A 9707-nucleotide genomic window follows, 5' to 3' on the forward strand; every position below is an offset into this window, starting at 1 on the left:
AAAACGGGGCTTGGAATCACTTACTATGGAGCTTGGAAGCTTGAAACAAACCCTAGCTATGGAGAACCCTTGAAATTTCAGCCTAATGAAGAAGATGGACAAAAATTGGCTTTTAATTTTGTTTTTAATTCATTTTAATAACTAAATGACCAAAATACCCTTACTACTAAACTTTCCAAAAATTCCTTCCATGTCCTAATTTTGTCCATGAACTTAAAATTGGTCAAATTTCTATTTAAGACCTCCTCATTAATATTCCAAAACAATTTCATACTAAAAACTTCTAGAATGCAAGTTTTGCAACTTATTTGATTTAGTCCTTACTTTCAATTTAAGCACTTTAGGCATAGAATTTCATCACGAAATTTTCACACAATCATGCAATCATATCATAAACCTCAAAATAATTATAAAATAATTATTTCTATCTCAGATTTGTGGTCACGAAACCACTATTCCAATTAGGCCCTAATTCGGGATATTACAACTCTCCCCCCTTTAAGGATTTTCGTCCTCGAAAATCTTACCGGTAAACAGATGTGGATATTGATTTCTCATTGTTTGTTCGGATTCCCATGTAGCTTTTTCTACTCCATGCCTTTGCCACAACACCTTCACAAGTGCAACATTTTTATTCCTTAGTTGTTGACCTCTCGAGCTAAAATCTTAATCGGTTCTTCTTCGTAGGTCATATCTGGTTGTAGTTCAATTTCTGTCGGTGAAACTACATGTGAAGGATCCGAACGATACCGACGTAACATAGATACGTGGAACACATCATGAATCTTCTCTAATTCAGGTGGTAATGCTAGCCGATATGCTACCGGTCCAACTTTTTCAATTACTTCATACGGCCCAATAAAACGCGGACTTAATTTGTCCTTCCATCCAAATCTAAGGACTTTCTTCCACGGAGACACCTTTAAAAATACTTTATCACCAACTTGAATTTCAATGTCCTTTCGTTTTAAATCTGCATAAGATTTCTGTCTATTTGAAGCAGCTTTCAAACAATCTCGAATTACCTTCACTTTTTCTTCAGTTTCTTTTATTAGATCAACTCCATAAATCTGATTTTCCTTGAGTTCAGTCCAATACAAAGGCATTCGACACTTACGACCATACAATGCTTCATAAGGTGCCATTTTCAAGCTCGTCTGATAACTATTATTGTAAGCAAATTCCACCAACGGTAAGTATCTTTCCCAACTTCCTTGAAATTCCAATACACAACATCTAAGCATATCTTCAAGAATCTGAATTATTCTTTCTGATTGTCCATCAGTTTGTGGATGAAAAGCAGTACTGAAATTTAACTTCGTACCTAACGCGTCTTGCAACTTTTGCCAAAACTGCGAGGTAAACCTTGGATCTCTATCTGAAATAATCGATAATGGTATTCCGTGTAATCTAACAATTTCTCTAATATACAGTTCAGCCAACTTGTTAAGAGAATAATCCGTACGTACCGGGATAAAATGAGCCGACTTAGTTAATCTGTCAACTATTGCCCAGATGGCATCTTCCGTCCATTCAAATTTAACATCCTTTTGGAGTAATCTAGTTATAGGAGCAGCAATTATAGAAAATCCATTTACAAACCGCCGATAATACCCAGCTAGCCCCAAAAAACTTCTAACTTCAGTTACATTTTTCGGTGGTTTCCAATCAACAATGGCTGAAATTTTACTAGGATCAACCCGTATACCATCACCTGAAACAATATGACCCAAAAATCCAACTTCCCGGAGCGAAAATTCACTTTTACTAAACTTAGCATACAGTTGCTTATCTCTCAAAGTTTGCAAAACTATCCTCAAATGCTCAGCAGGCTCTGTCTCATCTTTTGAATAAATTAAAATATCATCTATAAACACCACAACAAATCTGTCCAAGTATGGCCAAAATATGCGATTCATTAAATCCATAAACACAACAGGAGCATTTGTCAATCCGAATGGCATAACTAAAAATTCATAATGACCGTACCTTGTTCTAAAAGCAGTTTTAGGCACATCCGACTCTTTTACCCGCAGTTGGTAATACCCAGATCTCAAGTCAATCTTTGAAAACCATGTCGCTCCTTTTAGCTGATCAAACAAATCATCAATTCTTGGCAACGGATACTTGTTTTTGATTGTCACCTTATTTAACTGCCGATAATCAACACACAACCTCATAGAACCATCCTTCTTTTTCACAAATAACACGGGAGCACCCCAAGGTGAAAAACTCGATCTCACAAAACCTTTATCAGTCAACTCTTGCAACTGCAACTTTAATTCCTTCAACTCTGCTGGTGCCATTCTATACAGAGCAATCGAAATCGGAGCTGTTCCCGGTATCAAATCAATACCAAATTCTACTTCCCTGACTGGAGGCAAACCCGACAATTCTTCTGGAAATACGTCCGCAAATTCACACACAATCGGCACTGATTCAACTTTCTTTTCAACTTCTTTTGTATTAATTACATACGCCAAATAAGCTTCATAACCCTTCTCAAATATCTCTGAGCCGATATCGAAGAAATCCTACTAGATAATGCCTCTGATTTATCTGATTCAACCCGCAGAGTTTCACCATTTCCATATTTTAATTCTATAATCTTTTCTTTGCAATTTATTTTAGCATCATGCAATGTCAACCAATCCATACCCAAAATAACATCAAACTCATCAAACGGCAACAACATCAAGTCGGCCGGAAAGTAATGATCCCGAATCATTAAAGGACATTTCTTGCTTACTTTATCAACTATCACGCATTTACCTAATGGGTTCGACACTCTAATCATAAATTCTGTGTTCTCAACAGGTATATTCATACTAGACACCAGTTTCATGCATACATATGAATGAGTAGAACTGGGATCAATCAAAGCAATAACATTAACATTATAGAGAGAAAATGTACCGATAATCACATCAGGTGAGGAAGCATCTTCACGTGCCTTTATGGCATAAGTTCTAGCTGGAGCCCTTACTTCATATTTAGCTGCTGAATCTCTGGCTACATTCTTGCTGCTTGCTTCATTTCCAGCTTTTCTCGAATATCTTCCTCTCGAGTCTGCACCACTAGCTTTTGTGTTCTGAAATTTTTCTTTTTCAGCTCTCTCTGGGCAGTCTCTAATAAAATGATCCGGAGAACCAAATCAAAAACATTCATTTGCTCTATACGGACCAAAATGATTTCTACCACACCGCTGGCACTCAGGTTTAACAAATCTCGAGTTCCCTACACTGGCTGCCGAAGTAGTCTGGGATTTAGGACCCACATTTTGCTTCCTATAATTCCCATATGATTGCCCAGCTGAAGCTTGGGAACGAGGATTCATATTCCTTGACTTTCTAGGTTGCTGTGAAAATGAACCGCTCATCGGTCTTTTCTTCCAATTTCTAGTCTCAGCTTCTACCTTTTTCTTTTCTTTAAGTAGTTCTTCAGCCTTGCAAGCTCGATCAACCAGTACTACCACTTCTTTTAGTTCAAGGATCCCGACAAATACTTTAATGTCTTCGTTAAGCCCGTCTTCAAATCGTCGGCACATCTTGGCTTCTGTAGGAACATATTCCTTGGCATACTTACGTAATCGAACAAACTCTCTTTCATATTCTGAGACTGTCATATTACCTTGCTTCAGCTCAAGAAACTCTTTACATTTCTGATAAATAAACCTTTCACTAATATATTTCTTCCGAAACTCTTCTTGAAAGAATTCCCAGGTTACCCTCTCTTTCGGTACCACCGAAATCAAAGTCTTCCACCAATTATAGGCTGAATCTCTCAACAAAGATGTAGCACATTTCAAACATTCTTCAGGTGTACAAGATAATTCATCAAATACCCGGATAGAATTTTCAAGCCAGAACTCTGCTTTCTCTGCATCATCATCAATATTTGCTCTAAATTCTTCAGCCCCTTGTTTACGAATTCTGTCAATGGGGGTTCTGTGAAATTTTATCATATCCATACCTTGAGGCATCGGGGGTACAGGTTGAGGAATTGGGGGAGGTGGGGGAGGTCGTACATTTGGGTTCGTACGAACGAACTCAGTGTACCATGCACTCATCATTTGGAGAAAGGCTTCCCGACCCCTTTCTCCTCCTCCCTGACCAACAGTAGGAGGTGGATTTTCAGTCGGCGCTGCTCCTTCAGCCGGAGCTGGCGCATTACTCTCTACTTCATTTGTCACAGCTGGATCGAGACCCATTTACTATATAAAAATCTTTTAAAAAGGTCAGAAGTCGTCACACTATCACAATTCATACATATGGCATGTATAGCAAAATCTGTACATACAACACGTAGTCCGAGAACCGACTAAACCTACTCTGATACCACTAAATGTAATGCCCCCACGCCCGGGACCATCGCCGGAGTCGAGTATGAGGTGTTACTAAGCTTAGTTTAACATTTTTAGAACTCTGCATTATTGTTTCTACATTCATAGCCTTTAAGCTACTTGCGTCATAGTCACAAGAAAAATCATATCTCGAGTTACGAAACTCGAAATCAAGATCCGTAAATTTTTCCTGAATCTAGACTCATATAACTATCTACTAAATTTTTTTCTAGAATTTTTCGTTGGGCCAATTAGTACAGTTTATTAGTTAAAGTTACCCCTATTTCAGGACTCGACTGGTCCGCCCTCTGTTTACTACGAACCACATTTCTCTCTGTAAAAAATTCATATGACTATGAGATTTGTTTCTACTAAAACTAGACTCAATAAGGATTCTGAGGATATAAAATATACCACCTAATTATATCTTTATAATTTATAATAAATTTCTAAAGTTGGAACAGGGGATTCAAAAACTGCTATGACCCTGTTTTACTAAAATTCAAATATCTTCTAACATATAATTCCTTTACCTGTTTCATTTGTTTCATATGAAACTAGACATAATAAGCTTCAATTTTATATGTATTCCATCACCAAATTCAATTGCTATGATTTTTAATAAATTTTCAAACTCGCGTCAGTGTTGCTGCAGTATTCTGTTTATGGCAAATTTCATCCTTTTTATGAGTTTTTATGCACTAAGTATCTTAATAGTTTTCCTTAACATCAAACATAATCTACACTAACCATTTTCATAATTTATCATTATCAAGCATTTCCTCAACCATTCCACAACCATACCATAAGATCATTTACACAAAATAGGTATATTGCTATACATGCCATACTTAAATTTACAAGCCATTTACCAAAAGTCTTCCGGATAGTGTGACTGAGCCTTCGACCTATCCTGACTCCTGAGCTGGCTTGTCCAAAAATACAATGAGTAGGAAGGAGGGAGTAAGCATAAATGCTTAGTAAGTTCATATGCAAATAATAAGTAACATAACAAACAGTTATACCAATCAACATTAGCATACATCACTAAAACACATATCACATTTCTGATCATTTTTCATCAACTTATTACCTTATAGTGGTTGTATCAATACTCAACCCGAGGGTTAAATACATACCTGTCCAAAATATCCATTTCACATCACTCACCAATACTTCTCTTTACATCTCGAATATTCCTCCATTGAGTAGAACTTTACCCGTTGAACACATCGGAATATAATTCGGATACATGGATAATTTGCATATAAGTGCCACATATTCAATCAAGCAATCATGTAACCCGCCCATAAGCGAACTCGGACTCAACTCAACGAGCTCGGGCGTTCGCATCCATAAGTGAACTCGGACTCAACTCAACGAGTTCGGATGCCTAGTTACATCTCACGAACTCGGACTCAACTCAACGAGTTCAGACATTCGCATCCGTAATTGAACTCGGACTCAACTCAACGATTTCAGATGCCTAGTTACATCTCACGAACTCGGACTCAACTCAACGAGTTCGGACATTCGCATCCATAAGTGAACTCGGACTCAACTCAACGAGTTCGGATGCTCAACCATCCTAGTGACATGTCACTTGTATCCTAATCTATTCCTAAGGTTCAAACGGGCTTTTTCCTCGAACACTTATCCTTGCCGTCTTCCGTAGAATGCCGAAATCAATACTCGGTAACAATTATATTTAACAAGTAGTTCACATAATTTACATATTATTTGAAATTAACCACAAGGCATACATTTCATAATAAAATTTAGCATAACATATAATTAACATCAATAACTTAAAAATAACCATTATGCTACATTATTTACACATGAACTTACCTTGGTACCAAAATACAAAGATTTTGCAATTTAGTCCACAATCTTTTCTTTTCCTCGATTGAGGTCGATTCCACGTCTTTCTTGATCTAAAATAACACATTTAGCTTATTTAATACTCACATTATCAAATTAATCCTTAACTCAAATTTTGGCAAAATTACAATTTTACCCCTAAACTTTTGCATATTTACATTTTTGCCCCTAGGCTCGGGATTAAACTTTATTCCTTATTCTTATGTTTTACAACATGATAATCACTTTTCTCTTCTATGGCAACATCAAATTCTCACTCTAACATGTACTTATGACTATTAGATATTTTTACCGATTAAGCCCTTTTACTCGTTTTCACTCAAAACCGAGTAGCACAAGTTGTCTAACATAATTTAAAACCCCATATTCTATCATAAAACATCAAAATACACAAATTTCACCTATGGGTATTTTTCCAAATATGAACCCTAAGTTGAATTATTGTTAGCATAAGCTTAATCGAGCTACCGGGATCTCAAAAACGTAAAAATCATTAAAAACGGGGCTTGGAATCACTTACTATGGAGCTTGGAAGCTTGAAACAAACCCTATCTATGGAGAACCCTTGAAATTTCGGCCTAATGAAGAAGATGGACAAAAATTGGCTTTTAATTTTGTTTTTAATTCATTTTAATAACTAAATGACCAAAATACCCTACTACTAAACTTTCCAAAAATTCCTTCCATGTCCTAATTTTGTCCATGAACTTAAAATTGGTCAAATTTCTATTTAAGACCTCCTCATTAATATTCCAAAACAATTTCATACTAAAAACTTCTAGAATGGAAGTTTTGCAACTTATTCGATTTAGTCCTTACTTTCAATTTAAGCACTTTAGGCATAGAATTTCATCACGAAATTTTCACACAATCATGCAATCATATCATAAACCTCAAAATAATTATAAAATAATTATTTCTATCTCGGATTTGTGGTCACAAAACCACTATTCCAATTAGGCCCTAATTCGGGATATTACAAAAAGTATCTTTTACATCACCAATAAGGTTTTCCAAACTAAGTAATACGGAATGTTTTGTATGCATCAATGTGGCGCACTAGATCCGGTCATAACATCTAGGCCGGGTTTGGGGTGTTACACTAATACCACGAATATCAGCTATGGTCCATCCGATAGCCCTCTTGAATTGTTTCAACACTAAGATGAGTTTTTCTTCTTGCTCAGTAGTTAATTCTGCTGAAACAATCACAGGAGAGTAGAAGAGTTACCTAAATAAACATATTTTAGATGTGAAGGTCGTACCTTGAGTTCTAATTTAGGTGGCTCATTGATTAACGCTTTTGGTTGGGTATAATCCCTTTCCTCTAACTCCAAAGATTCAAAGTGGGATTGCGGAATAAATCCCCTTTGATTAGATTCTAAGAACGCTAAGTACTCATCCTTCTCTTCATCATTCAGAGGATTCGATGTCAAAATTTGTTCCAACGGATCCTCCACATAGCTGAGCTCCTTCTCTACTATTAAATCTTCTAAATCAGATACTGCAGAACAATTGTCAATTGTGTCAGGAAATCGCATAGACTTAAAAACGTTAAATGTTACCTGATCATGCTGATCATCCTGAACACGCATAGTAACCTCGCCCTTCTACACATCAATAAGGGTCCTTCCAGTTGCTAAGAATGGTCTTCCTAAGATAATTAGCACTTCTTTATCTGCTTCAAACTCTAGGATAACAAAATCAGCAGGGAAGATAAATTTATCTACACGTACCAATACGTCCTCGATTTTTCCTTCTAGATATGCTAAGGATCGATCTGCTAATTGAAGTGTAACCGTAATAGGTCTAACTTCACCTATTTCCAACTTTCTAAATATTGACATAGGCATCAAGTTGATACTTGCACCCAAGTCACATAGTGCCTTACAACAATATGTTGCTCCAATGTTGCAAGGTATGGTAAAACTTCTAGGATCCTTCAATTTTGGGGGTAGTTTATCTTGAAGATATGCACTGCATTCCTTTGTCAGAGCTACCATCTCAATTTCTCCGAGTCTTCATTTTTTGGACAGGATATCCTTCATGACTTTGACGTAGTTCGGTATTTGCTCAAGTGCTTCAACCAACGGGATGTTGATATGAAGTTCCTTGAGTACATCTAGGAACTTCTTGAATTGAATCTCTTGCTTCTGCTTTTGAAGTCTTTGAGAGTATGGTGGTGGTGGTTTCTTTACTGGAACTAGTTGATTCGTCTTCTGTGGCAGTTCTGCATCTGACGGGGTTGTTAGTTGATTAAAATTAGCTGGTTCTGAAATTGCCTTGTCGGGTTTTGCAGATTCTGGTTCTTTTGAAACTAGAATTTCAACGCTCAATTGAACTTCCTCTAATTCTTGAGCATCAGCTTGCTCCTTTTCAACTTCAATGGTATTGGGCTCTACTGTATTTCCACTCCTAAATGTTAATGCTTTGCAATGCTCCTTCCGCTGATTCCTCAGATTTTCCATATCACTAGGTAAAGCACCTTGTGGTCGGTTCTTGAGTTTGGTTGGGAGCTAGTCCATTTGGTTTTCTAGGTTTTTTAATGTAACTGGTTGACTTTGGATTAAGGCATCATTCTTGGCCATGTATACCTTCAATAGATTTTCTAAGCCATTGGATGGTTTAGCTTGGGTTGGTTTTTGAAATTGTTAGGGAAAACTTGGTAGCTGGGTCAATCTAGGTTGGGCGTAAGTATTACTAGTTCCAGCTCTTTGGTTACTCCAGAAAAAATTCGAGTGGTTTCGCCTATTGATGATACCTGAGATGCGAGTGAAGTAAAAGTGTCTACTTCATGTATTCCAGCAACTCGTTTTCTTGACGCTGCTCGATTGGTTGGCCATTGGCAATTATTGCTGGCAACCCTCTCGATAATTTAACAAGCCTCATTATAAGACTTAGAAAGGAGAGAACCATTAGTAGAAGCGTCCACTACCATCCTCGTGTGAGCATTAAAACCATTATAAAATGTCTCAAGTTGGATGCAATGTGAGATTCCATGATGAGGGCACTTTCGTAATAACTCTTTGTACCTTTCCCATGCCTCATACAAGAACTCATCATCCATTTTTTGGAAGGCAGTGATCTCGTTCCTCAACTTAGCATTCTTTCTAGGTGGGAAATACTTCATGAGGAATCTTTTTGCTAACTCTTACCATGTGGAAATTGAGTTCGGTGGCAATGAGTTCAACCGGGCTCGAGCTCTGTCCCTCGGCGAATATGGGAACAGCTTCAATCATAATGCATCTTCGGGTACTCCGGCTAACATGAAAGAATTGCTCACCTCCATAAATAGTCTTATGTGTAGGTTAGGATATTCTCTAGGCATTCCACTGAATTAGCCCACTGTCTGAAGCATCTGGAACATGACTGGCTTCAGCTCAACTATTGTGCCTCAATTTTGGGTTTCCTAATACCCGAATTAAGATCATTAAATACTGGCATAGCATACTGTCGTAAAACTCGATCCCTATCGTCAGCA

General features: G+C 37.2%; 1 non-coding gene across 1 annotated transcript; it reads left to right on the forward strand.

Annotated features, from left to right (window-relative positions):
• The first annotated feature begins 9219 nt into the window (after positions 1-9219).
• Positions 9220-9326, forward strand: LOC121211677 (small nucleolar RNA R71). The gene has a single exon (XR_005906896.1). It is a non-coding gene; the product is annotated as a small nucleolar RNA R71 (small nucleolar RNA).
• Positions 9327-9707: the final 381 nt, after the last annotated feature.

The sequence above is a fragment of the Gossypium hirsutum genome, chromosome A12 (assembly GCF_007990345.1).
Source record: "Gossypium hirsutum isolate 1008001.06 chromosome A12, Gossypium_hirsutum_v2.1, whole genome shotgun sequence".
Classification (NCBI taxonomy): domain Eukaryota; kingdom Viridiplantae; phylum Streptophyta; class Magnoliopsida; order Malvales; family Malvaceae; genus Gossypium; species Gossypium hirsutum.